At 43.9% G+C, this 13,389-nt stretch overlaps 1 long non-coding RNA gene across 2 annotated transcripts; it reads right to left on the bottom strand.

The window, feature by feature from the left end:
- Nucleotides 1-5,035: 5,035 nt before the first annotated feature.
- On the bottom strand, nt 5,036-13,074 carry LOC129736550 (uncharacterized). 2 transcript variants are annotated; one of them, XR_008733309.1, is made up of 2 exons: nt 10,246-13,074; nt 5,036-6,803 (listed from the first exon to the last, which is right to left on the bottom strand). It is a non-coding gene; the product is annotated as an uncharacterized LOC129736550 (long non-coding RNA). The 2 variants fall into 2 exon arrangements; XR_008733308.1 differs by having other exon boundaries at nt 10,250-13,074.
- Between the last annotated feature and the right edge of the window lie 315 nt (nt 13,075-13,389).

The following is a 13,389-nucleotide window of genomic DNA, read 5'->3' as shown; positions in this document are numbered from 1 at the left end:
TAGACCCCAAGTGCAGGTATTGTATTAAAGAACGCAGGAATATAAGACAGAGTTACTGACGGAAGGCCCTGCCCTAACATCATGTGGTCTATCTCCTAAATGTAAAAAGCTCCACCGTGAATGCCCCAGTGACTCCAGAACTTGAGTTCTCTGTCCAGATGACTGGACATTTTTTTCTTCTTCTTAGTCTATATTTATTTGTGGTTAATTCAGTTGGATTTGAAATTCAAATGTCTTCTCATTATATGGAAGAAATTTGCATCTGATGGTCAAACAAAGCTGTATTACTGTGATTGCTTCTGAATCCATTTGTCTTCTGGAGGCTGCACTACTGTGGTTGCGACCCAAGATGACAATACAAGGAAAACCTGCCGCACACAAAACCATACCCAGCTTTTGTGCTCAGCAAAATTAGCGATGTTATTTGCAATGACAGTAGCAACCAAGCCTCTTCCTAGCCCTTGCACCAGGACCCTGACACGCATGGTGACCGCTGAAAGCCCTGCCTGAGTTAGGAAGCAACAATATTGATAGTTAATATTCAAAAGCTGAAGTCTTGCTCATAGGTGGTAGGAAAAATAAGGGTTTGAAGAAATCTTAAAGTCTTTGAGTCTTCCAGTTAAATCTTTTCTGGACCACAAAACCCACATCAATCCTATTTTACCTGGAAGAAAAAGGAGGCTGCTATGAGATGTATTGGCTGTGTACAGAGATCTGAGGGAATTGTCTTCCTCTCTAGTTATTCACAAAGGCCTTGCTAGTTTTTCATGCTGGGTAATACCTTCCTGAGAGTATCCTCTACACACTATTGTGAGTAACATATTCCTCCCACCAACTACTATTTATATTGTCAGTCACCCCTTGGATTCAACAGAGCTTTCTGAGCGGTAAAACACCACACAGCATATGGGTAACCCTGCCAAACTATACGTATCCACAGAGTGATTTACTGGGAGAGGATTGCTGGTGTGTCACACTGGCAAAATTGCACTTTTCCACAGTTAAGACAAAACTGTCCCTGAGAACAGAACAAACAAGGGCAGTACACGTGTGTTGCTGCCCAGTTGCGTCTCTGCTGGGAGCTTGTGCCAGGACAGTGCTGAGGCTGGGCAATAAGCGACTGGTACGTAAGCAGCTGAGCTAAAGACTGTCTGTTCATTAACAGGCAAAGCGATTCTGGATGCATATACAGCTCCGCAAAACTTGGCAGTGATTATGTACTCCAGGTCCTCACCAATCTGTTTGTCAAAGGCCCTGTGACTCTTGAGTACCTGGGGGTAGATACTGCAGGCTCAGTTGCTTGTTCCAAGTATTCAGAGGGTTTCTGTTATAAGGCCCTTTCATCCTTTTGCAGTTCTTCTTGTGGGGCTGGCAACACCTCTGCTTTGGTGGCTGCTTTTCCTTTTACTTACTTTCGCCAGTCTGTTTTAGGAAATATTCAGTGACCATGGAGTGACCAGTCATCTTAATATTTGGGGGGGTTTGGGTTTAGGTTCCCTGTGCTAACTGTGGTTGCTTCTAGTCACAAGCTGCTTGGTACAGCAATAGCCCCTGTTTCACATGCTGTGACCCATTTTGGTGATGTTTGTAACTTGACCATAGCTGAGCTTCCAGGTGGGCTGTGAGATATGATGGGCATGATACCAGTTCCAGGAAGGAAACTGGTGATTTAATTAAGTGCATCTGTACCAGGTTCCTAGTAAGAGATTTTCTGGAACCTACTTTCTTGCCTTGCTCAAAAAAGGTAGTAACCAAAAATAGATACATTTCACTCAAGCCCCTGCAAATTTCTGTCCTCAGCTAGTGGATACCCATTTGGTTTCTCAAGGGCAGACACAGGGTATTTACATCTGTCTTGATGGAGCTAGTTGAGGTTAGTCAAAAATACTGTCCAGGCTGGAGTCTGATGAGAAGAATTAGGGTAAAAATTGTTAATTTAGGACAATATTTGGGCTCAATGTTATCTAAACTCTTCTGCTTTTCTTAGACTAAGCAAAATACCAGTGTACCAGGAGTAGCGCAGGAGATACAGAAATAATTTTCAAAGATCTATATTTCTTCTGAAGTCTCACTGTGAAATTACTCATAACACATAAATGAACATGCTCTAACAGGTATAAACCAGCTCTCTGTACAATCTCTTGAACATAATTTAGTTTGTCAACAAGATGATTCATCAAGGTGGCTGCTGCTGTTTCTCCCACTCAGAGTCCAAGTTATAATTGAAATCAGCTGGATGCAAACACCCTAATGGCTCCACACCTACACTTTTTATAAGCCCAACCCATTTCGTAGAGAGCTAGGCCTATGCAGCTGTTCATATGGGAGGATTCCTGTAGTGAAAGCATCTTTAGAAGGTATATATTCCTGCTTCTCACCTGGGGTGGGATGGGTGCGTTACTGTACAAGATGGACAAAGCAGTAAAGCTGCAGTATTTCATATCATAGGGCTGAATTATCTCCTTAACATTTTCAGCTTCACAGTCAAGCACTATTTGTCCTTGAACACAGAAATGAATTTATAATTATCTGTTAATAGGACAGTCTACTATGGAAGCTTTTATAGGGAAGCAAAAATGCTGCAACACTGAAGTATATTTGTGTCAAGAGAAGTACTGTCAGTTTTCAGTAACAGGTAAAACAATCATCCAGGAGGTATGGTGGAAGTAGCATGAATCCTGCTTTATTCCAGGAGATGGAGTAAGCGACCTTTTTAAGTCACTCCCACCGAGTAAATGACATTTTTAAGTCACTCCCACCCTTGTTTCCTGTGATCCTCTGACTCACAGCACAGGAACATCTTCATTCTTGATAACTTTTTTGCCCCGCATTGTTACATACAGGAATGGACAAGCTGCTGTTTGCCTAGTCCCCCGGAGCCAGCAGGTGTCATCCAAACCTCTGTTTCTCTGATGGGAAGAAAGACAATGTTGTGTGTTTGGACATCTGCCCTTCTCTGTGCTGTACAAAGTTTTTATCGTGAGGCAGGACTTCAGCAGGCAGGAGACACAAATCTAAAAAAAACAGCACTGAAAGATATTTCTGTTTTGCTGGGAAGGCGTCTGAAAGTTTCTCCAGTAGATGTGATATGCCAGTGCATTTTTATTCTAAATTCCCCTAAAAAATCAAGTTTAAAGGCAGGAATTACAAAGTGTCTAATAAAAAAGACTGGTATGTCTAAGGGGAAAAAAAATACCCCAACCTTACTATTGCATCTTTAGAGTGGCAGAAAATTTTAACATTGATGATTTCTGATCGCCTGAACTTCAAATATGGCATTTTCCCACTATTCCTTATGCAAATTCCATGTTTATGTGCACTGTGCAGGCATCTCCTTACTGCTGTAATAATCAAGTTGAGTTCCTGTGACCTGCAGTCTTTGTCTGGCCTGATGTAATGAAGAAATCTTTGCACTTTGGCCTCTCTAAAAGACAAGCAAAAGATGCCCTCCTGCACTTGTGAAATGTGCTGAGGTTTACTAAGTACCAAACGTGTGCCAGGTAGCGTTATCCACATTGTCCAGAGTGGCTGGCAAAGAGCTCTGCATTGTGGGGTTGTTGGGTTTTTTTGTTTGTTTGTTTTTGTTTGTTTGTTTGTTTTCCTTTTAAACATGGATGTCAATCCAGTAACCTACTACAGGTCTGGTACTAGTTCTGATGGCTTGAGTGTGAGCTTCCTGTAGGCTGCATGTGGTGGGTAGTCAAAAGGAATTCTTCTTCCTAGAGAAAGTATGTATCTGCCTGGCTGTGCTTTCACAAAGCATTTAAATAAGGGTTTGTTTTCATACAGGACTTGATGTCTTTAGGCTGCTTCAGCACTTTACCTGTTCTTCAATGGGACAAGTCAGTATCTGTGTGCTTCTATTAAATTCTGCATGCTAGTTTTGGGACCAGTCCCTTTTAAAGGCAATCCCTGAGTTTACCTGAAAACAATAAAGCTAAAGTGGAGAAGCAAGGGCAGATAAACAAATCTTTAAGGAGACACGAACATTTTCTTAATACTCTGCATAAAGCTGCGATATAGCAACAGCATAGTTCTTGTGAGTTTGAGTTACAAGGATAGTACGTTACACACTGCTAGATACAAGAGACATCCATAATGATCAGTCTCAAATGTAAGGCCAGAGACACTGGATACTTGTGTCTATCACTTGATCATACATATAATGTCTTCAAGAAACAGACATACTAAAAATCCACTATCAGTTGAAAATTTGTAACTAATATTTTCATTGTTTCTTTCCCTTAAGGAAAAATATTTAGACAGTGAAACAGTTAAATGGGACAGCAACCCCTGTCTATGAGCTGTGTGGGGACTCAAAGACTGTTTTATGTTTCATAAGAATATTGTGTTTAATATGTGGGCAGTGCCAGATGTGAGGTGTTAATTATTCATTTCCTTGATTTAAGTGCTAATGTCACTTAGCAACCTTACTCGTCTTTGAAACGGAACTTTTTAAGGATGCATATACATTGCTAGTGAGAATAACATTTAAGTTAGCAAAATGATTTGGGAAATGGAGCAAATGCATGAATCTCTCTCACTCCTGATGGGAACCAGGGGAAAAGTTTATAGTTCTTTTGAGAGGTTTCCTTTAGACCACTACAGCATTTTGTTGGTCTTCCCGGTTCCTGGTATTTCCTGGCTAAAGTGCCATCCAACTTTGCAACTGTGACACAGTGAATTTTCAGCTTGTTTTTTTTTAAGGAAATTTTGGTTATACTTTCTCTGTCTCATTCTCTCTCTCTCCCCCCTTCTCTCCATTCCATTTTATATATTTTGAATGTATTCTCTTCTGGCATCCAATCTGAAAAAATTATAAAGGTCTGAAACATACCAAATTCATACAAATTTCATGAAATTGAATGGCCTGATCTAGGACAGAGACACTTCTTCAGCCAGCACTGTGGGAGGAGCTGGTGAGTTTGTCTGCTAGACATCAGAGAATCCACACCAGAGCAGCTATGGAAACCAGGTTTCACTGAATCTGTAGGACAGATAACTATTTTTATATACCCCAAAAAAAGTGCACAGGTTTGCTTTTGCCTGTTTATTTTTATGCTGGTAAGTTAGGCCCATCGATGTGTTGGAGGAAAATGAAATCATAACATTCACTTGCTGGATAGAAAAGAGTAGTGAGATACGTTCTTGCTGAGCAGTTTTTATGAAAGTATCCATACCTAGAGGGTGATAGGGCAGCTGGAAGGAGGGGAGAAAAAAGGAAGACAAGCAAGATGGCAGGAAGCTGGGACTTTACTGAACAGTGCTCAGAAATAGTAACCTTCCTTGGAGATGCTCAAAACCTGGCTTCAGATTTCATCAGGTCATGAAGCATAACTGGCCATGCAAAGTTTGTGACTTGGCTAGTGACAGCATTTTGCCACGTGTTTGGTGTTGGCAAAGCAGTCTCTTTGGACACTGACTCACTTGGAGTAGAAAGTTGTGTTCCCACAGGATGTGGACTGTGGACCATGGACCAACTTAAAGCACCTTCACTGTGAGAGCCTCTCTGAAGATTCAGCTGTAAGTCCTGCTTTTCTGTGCTACAGCCATAAGCACCATATCAGCACTGCTCTATATGCCTTTTCTTGGAAAGATTCCCGCTCTCCTACAGTCAGGATTTTGTGCCAAACTGAAGCATTTGAAAGCCTGTAATACATGGTATTATATATGCCTTTACAGAGAGTGGTGTGTCCAGCGTGGGAGCAGTTTTACTTCAGACACTTCCTGGCTCTGTGGCCAGATCAGAATAAGTCGCTAAACACATCGAGGACATCCTTCTTACCTCCCAGAAGGCCTCATCGAGTATCTTCAGTGTTTCCTTCTTAGTCATTTTTGATTGAAAGCACCTATTTTGCTCCCTGTATAATGAAACAATTTTTGGATCCCACTGAAGTCACTCCATACTGAATGATGGTAACCTTGGTCAGTAGCTGATTATAGAATGAATGTGACATTTCTGCATCATATAATTTGTCTTTGATGGGGGTATTCATTTTTCTTCTTGGCATTGTAACGAGCATGGAAGCATTTGCATTGACAGGAGGTTTAAATTACCGTTCACCACCCGTTCTTCAGTCAGCAGTGGTGTCTTCAAGTTCCAGTCATTGTCATTCTAAAGGACAGCCAGTCCTGTGGTGAGACTTCTTGTCAGCCAACATGTCTATTTAGTAGAAGATAAACGTAGGGTGAATATGATATTTCAACTACATTTTTATTAAGCAAGTGGCTATATTTAACAAGACTGCTCTCTGACCAAGAGGAAAACAAGTGCTCTTGGGAACACCAGTGCAGTAATAGCATGAAGTTGAGGACTGTGTATCAAGAGAGCGCTTGAGAACAGGCTTTAGTCTTTAGCATCATGGTTCATACACTTGTCACCCAAACTCATATCTTCAGCTTGACCTTAGTTATCTTACAGCTTAGGCACATCACATTCGTAACATGCATTGGGAGACCTAAGCTTGGACACTAAGTTGCTCTGCAGTCTCTTTCTATAGAAAGAATATAGTCATTGGACCTACTTTGATACCTGTGGTAGGTCAGACCCAGTGATAATCCACCTTGTCTGTACTCCATACAGGCTGGACTGTATAAGCAACTGTCTTCACTTCTAACATGTTCCAAACATCAGGTCTCAACTCCTTCTTAGGCTTGTGTATGAGTAACATGGACTGCATGTGACAAACGTGCTTAGATGCTCAGCCTCCTGCTGTTGTGTACCAGATCAAATTGTTCTTCCCAGGTAATGTGTAACATGGGCTGCAGAGGAGGGATGTCTGCTAGCAGCCATATCAAAAGCCCTAAAGAGAACATGAAAAATAGAGAACTCATGTATTTCATCTGAAGAAAGAAACCTATAAGTTACAAACCATTACAATAATAAAGAGAGGGAAATTAACAGTCTTTTTCAGTGTGGGTATGTTTTATCATTGTATCAGTAAAATTTACCTGACACAGGGCTGTCTACATGAGGAAATAAAGCAGTAGAACTGTGACAGGAAAGTGTTACTACCCTAAATCCTTATGTGGACTTTCATTCCAGCATGACTTCTTGGTTGAGCTTAAACTCTTTGCCAGATGACAAATTTAAAAGGATGTCTTATGCCAGAACAAAAAGTTTTGTACAGAATATTTTCACTCTAAAAGTATTTTGCTTTAAACTAATCCTTTGGATCATAGCAGAAACCTGTTCTTGTGTGCATACTATTTTAATATGAAGGTGGAATTGTTCATCAAATATAATTTTTGGAAATCAGTGCAACTGTTTCTGCCTTTTTGGCCAAAATTCAACATGTGAAGCCTTGCAAAACTCACTGCTTCCACTGCTAGCTAGCACCACAGGAATAGGTATATTGCCCACCCTGTGTCTGTGTGACTCCCACACTTACCTGACTCACAGCTCTTACCCTAGGTGTGCCCAGCCCGGACATGGTGTCATGGGTTCTGAGTTCTCACTGAGAGCTGAGCCACTGAGAACCCCTCTGTAGGAGCAATGATAATGAATACAGCTGGGCCTATAGCAGTATAGCTCGTGCTGCTCAGGGGAAGTGCGATAAACAGTCTCTGTATGAAGCAGTTGTGTAATGACGTAACTGTATTACTTCACTGAGCAAGCTGTGGGTTTAACAGGCCTTGCTCAGGCAAGGACCAATTTAGTAATCGATTGCACATGCTGCAGTTCATGTTGGTAACAACACATCTAGTTCACGTAGATATGATAGATGCAGATGTTGAGGCCAGTCTGCACAATGATACTGAAAAGCCTGCAAGCAAACAAGTTCTAACAAAGGAGGTCGCAAAAGCAAAAGTGGAAGCCAGGCTGAAATTTGGTCCTAAGCACTGGTGAAATGTCAGTGCCTCTTCTCTGTTTCAGTTCTGCTGGAAAGAAAAATAAGCTGTGCAATGGAGTCTTTGCCCAGAGTTTTATCTCCTAGTTTAAAATCAAGTGATAAGGCATGGGGTGGAAGAAGTATGCAAAATCAGCGTGCTTGCTGCAATGCAAACATGAAGGTTATCTTAAGTTTACTCTGAGAGACTGGAAAACAAAGGTATAAACTAGCAAAGCATTTTCTCACAAAATCTCTACTGTGCATTGAGAGTGTCTTAGCCACAATCTCCTATAGAGTCATTTGGTTTAATTATACGAGCGGTTAACACTTTTGTGATCCCAAAACATACAGCAAAGATGAGTGTGTGTGTGTGCGTGTGCATTTGTGTGTGAATCTGTAGGAGAGATGACAATGAACATAGCTAAATGCCAGAACGTCAGGGCAAACAGGTGCAGAGCTGGCAGGATCTGGCCAATGTCCTGGTGCCCGTTAGGAGGGTTTGCTCAGGAATGGTAGCAAATTTCTGTCAGTCTAAGAGCAGGTCTGCAGAAGGAAGCTGAGAAGAAAGTATGCCTTGATGGAGCACAGCACCCAAGGAGGCCTTCCTAGCATGTCAAGCAGCACCAGCACGGCTCAGCAGTGGGGGAGCAGGCAGGAGGGCACAGGGTCCTAGAACCTGTACGCATTCTGTAATCTCAACAGTAATACATTTGAGCTGGGACAAAATCTCTGTTATAAAGCGCTGTCATCACAGTCTCCCAATAATCTAGAAAATGTCCAGATTTTGTACTACCTTGTTGAATGGTCTTGGGGTGTGAGGCTCACATCTTCCTGAAGCGCTTAAGGAACCACTGAGATATATACGCCCTGTGTTGGTCAATGCAATCTGCATTGGTTACAATATGATACACATAGTAGGCAGAACTAAGCTGAAACAAAATGTCTTGAAGTGTCTAATTTTGATTCTGCAATGGTATGGTGATCCCATTTGTCATATCCTAAAAATATGGGGTTTGCTTGTATCAGGTTAGAAGGGACATTTGGATGCCGGTATTTCTTCTGTGGGGCAGATTGCGCCCTCAATGCGGCAGCAAACACAGTTATGCTCCTGACTTCAGACTTCCAGCTTCATGGAGATCTCTTCTTTCCCCTGCAGTCCCTGTCTGTGCTACCCAGGGAAGGACAGCACAGGCAGGGGCATGGGAAGGGTGACACTGGGGCTCTTGCATCATGGCCAGTGGTCCTCCTGTTGGCAGCGAGGCTGGGAGCAGCAGCCCTGTGGCTTCTTCCACCAGAGCTCCTGTTTATCCTCAGCCCTCACCGTAAGGATACCCTTGGTTTCTCATCCCAAGTGGCCTTGTACGTATCCAGGCTTTGCCCCAGCACTGCTGGTCCTGGTGGCCAGGAGCAGAAGCAGACCGAGCTAACCTCCCATGCTAACGTGGAAGGCTGAGCTTTTCTGCAGCTGCCAAATTAAACACATACTTTGTTTCTTGAACTTTGGATTTGTGTTTCGCTAAAATCTGGAATCATTAGAAAGTTTTTCTTCTGAGACCAGAGGAAGCTGACTTCATGAAGAAAAATGCACATGAGATCTGCCAGTTTGGGAAGACTGCTGAGTCAGCCAGGCTTCCCCAGCTGATGCTGGGGGGCTACGTGGGACAGCATTACCCTCACTGCCCAGCGTGACAGGCTGAGCTCATTTCCACTGCAAGGCCACTCCAGAAAGTGTCTCTTTTCCTCACTACTGTATGAAGAACTCAAGATATATTTTGAGAATATATGAAAAATAAATCCCTCTAGCATATATTGCTAAAGCTTTTTGTTAAAGTTTTGGCTGGTATACAAATATTAAGTCATGCTAGGCTTTTATCTGTGGCCAAACATGTTACCTTAGTTAAACAGTTATCTCCCTTGCTTTGAAGCCAGCTATTTCAACACACTAGGTAGTCTGATAATCTCTCAGCTGCATCATTTAGCAGGCAGATAGCTTCTCTGTGTAAAAAACCATAGCACACCCAGGGATATAAAATAATGGATAGAACTAGATCAGGCTGTGACATTCATATGCTCAGATCGACTGGAGAGTGGTCACAAACAATCAGATTCTCACACTGGTCTCCTTCAAGCAATAACCCACACAACCATGTTGCACCTGGCCTGCAACAAGCTGTCCTTAAAACTGCTGGCTGTTATCAGTGCCCCAGCACCAACAGAACCGTATGTTTTGATGTCAGTTCTGGTTAGAGGCTGGGTGCTCTGGGAGCCGTGATTTTGACACATGTGAATGAGCACACGGGCGGTTTGCCACAGCAACTTCTGAGTAGCTGTCACAGGAGGACAGTCACAGTCATTTACAGCTGGGAACATTTGTTTTTAAATAGTTTTTCCATGTAACCGTGAAGAAAATTACCTACTAGAGCTTTCAGCTGTGATTTCACCTCCTCTTGGTGAGCTGCTGTCCCTTGTCAGTGGTAGAGGCATGCTGATGCCTTCCACCAATCTGTAGCTGCCTGGATTAGTCACTGAAGATAAGACAGAATAAATAATGATGAAATCTTATTTCTTATGGCTATCTGTGAAAAAAAAAAAAAAGGTGCTTTTGGTCAAGTTGCTAAATGTCTAGTGACTGAATAACAGAGTATCAGTACATCAGGTAAGGAAGCAAAGAAAAAGGAGACATACTAACGCTTTTGTCCTGCTTTCCTCTATTTCCAGACTAACAAAGAGGTTTTAAGTATTGTCCATGGGACAGGCTTCCTCTGACCACCTCAGCAGAGCGGAGGGGAGCCTGTTAGCCCTGGAGTGGTGACCCAGAAGGTCCCTGGGCTGTGGGTCACAGCCTCCTGCCTGGGCTGCCCCTTGCACCCAGAGGGAGCGGGGGTGGCGAGGGTCTCTGACCTGTGGCCACCCAGATCTTGTCCCTCAGTGATGTGGCTGGCCCTGCACCAGTCTTCCCTACGGTCTTGCTGCCCAGCTGTGGGGAAGAGCTGGAAGTCCTGGGGTCTGACACATGGCAGGGGACCTGTGGGGAGGGAAGGCTAGGCAAAGATCATTGAAGGAGGATGGGGACATGGCTGCCTCCCAGGTCTGTCTCATTGCCTTGAATCCCTCTTCCTCTTCTTGCACCATCTTTTTGCCTTTTGTCCCATATTGGTCCACAAGGTTTTAAATGCTCGGCAGCCGGACGAGTTCAGTGACTGACTGCAAAGGGGTGGGTTTTGAAGGGATGTTTTTTTCCCAAAACGTCAGTTCTGTATGTGCCATCACCTAGGCACTGGGAGAAGGGACCTCTGGGACACTCGTATCACCCTGTGAAGCTGATCTTGTGCTAAAACACTGCCTTTTGGGTAAACCCACGATTTACTCCTGCTTCTGCTCTAAACACCACAAAAGCTGGCATCCGGGGTAGCTTTACCATTCCTTTTCCAGACACAGCATGTGTCTACTTGTGAGTCTCTTGCATATTTCTGCCCCCCTTCCCTTCTCAGAAATCTCTGGGATCATCCTCCCATGGCTGTGCTGCTGCGTGCACCATGTTCTGTGCTTTCCCATGGGTGCTGACATCCTCTGACTTACTGCTGAAACAGGGACTTTTGGTGCCACAGCCTCAGTGCACCCTGGGGCTGCTCACCCGCTGCCTTCCCCTTTTGCCAAAGACGACAAGTTGGACAGGTCTGTTGTCACTGATACATCATTGCATCTGGTGTGGCAGCCCTCCAGGTGTCTCTTAACAGAGAGAAGCTGTAGACAGTTGTGGGGTAGTGGGTGCTGGTGCCTCCTCATTGAAAGCTCCCATTTTCCCCAGCCCTGGGGTCTTGCTCAGTGTCTCTGACATCCTGCAGTAATTACGATGACAGAGAGCAAGTGAGATACTAGCCATCCTTGTTCACATCTGTGGCCTGAAACAGCCCCTACCTTGAGTTTTGGTCAGGGGAACACCATGTTCTGGCAGGACTGTCTCTTCTTGAACAGCTGAGGCTTTGGTCATGCTGCTCCACTCATTTCAGAGATTACCTTGCACTGTGTGGGTATTTTCATATCACATACAGCAAGCAAGAAAGCAATGGGGCTTTGGCTCTACCCAGGTGTGCAGGGCACTCAGTATTACCAGTTTTTTTGCACCCAGTTAACAGAGTAGGTGGCTTGAATTACCACGGATTTCTTATACTCAAAATCCTGTTATGGTGAAAAAACCCATGCCTTGTATGCAAAGATAAGAATTTATCAGCAGAATATTTAAAATCTTAACAGTCTTAACCAAGAATTGTTAGTCTGGTTACAATACTGAGACTTACAATTCAGATTATGTGTTGTTAAAATTAGTACACACAAACTTTTTAGTATCTTCCCCATTCTCTGGTGTTATGCTCACCCTTTCTCTGGCCCACTGGTTCCTCAGGTTGATGGCTTCAGCCCTAAGGGAAGGAGGCGGCAGGATGGCAGCATCCTGCACCCTTGCTGGGGGGAGTACAATGGTGGTGGATGCAACCTCTGTGCTCTGGAGCCTGCCTGGGGTCATTTTTATACATTCGCTGGTGTGCTCTACCCCTTGCTCTTCCTTCATTGGTTCACAGGTCCACACTACGTGTGAGTTTACTACCTGTGCTGTGGTTTACACACACTGGGTACTCAGTCTCTGTTATCCCTCAAACTGGTTTTACCCAGCTTGCAAGGCTGCTGTCCTTTGATGACCAGTAACTGAGCACTGCAAGCTGGTATAGCCCTGAAGCCTCCAATATCATCCTGTGCCTCTACTCTTCAGTCCCCTGCTATCATCCTGCCATGCCTGTACTCCTTCATTTTTCATACTAGGGCCATAGACAACTTCACTTTAAGAATAACTACTTAATATCTCCTAGTTACAGAAATATCTAGATGTGTAAATATGTAAATGTTATACCATACAATCATATAAAGCTAAGGAACAATTTCAGAAAATCAGGTAATAGTACCTGATTGCTGGATAATTACTGTAACAAACAAAGAAGCTAAAAAAAAAAAAACAACCAGGCAGGCTAGGACAAGTCCAAGCAAAGCCTGACAAGTGCAGAGACCTGAGGCCTGTGCTGCCAGTTTAACACAAGGCAGGTAGCTGTGTGACAAGCAACAACTCTGCTGTATTTGCAAAGCTAAAGGCTATGCTGACCCATGTCTGTCTCCATGCTGAACAAGAGATGTCAGACTACACCTGCCTGAAGTGTAAATGTGAGATTCCCCCTTGACTTGTCTTTGTAGCGGGGCTGAGGGATGTGGGGGGGGGGGGGGGGGAAGTGAGGGGAGTTTTGGTTCCCTTCCTCCAGGTACAGCCTTGGATGATAGTGAGAAAAGAGTAAAACATACCCCAAGTGCCTCCTTCCAGAAACAGTGTGTGAGCCAGGGAGGCCGTTGCAGCCTGGTGACGTTGTCCGTGGAGCACGTGGAGGCTGCTGGGCTACAGCCGATGGCATAGCCCGGGTGCAGTCAGTGAGACAGGGGTTTCTGCCTGGCCAGAGGACACCCAGGGTGCCCAAACCTGGGATCACCACAAGCACAGCTGTGAATCACATCCCCACAC

This window comes from Falco cherrug, chromosome 7 (assembly GCF_023634085.1).
Source record: "Falco cherrug isolate bFalChe1 chromosome 7, bFalChe1.pri, whole genome shotgun sequence".
NCBI lineage: Eukaryota > Metazoa > Chordata > Aves > Falconiformes > Falconidae > Falco > Falco cherrug.
The sequence above is the reverse complement of the archived record's forward strand: the minus strand, read 5'-3'. Positions and strand labels throughout refer to the sequence as shown.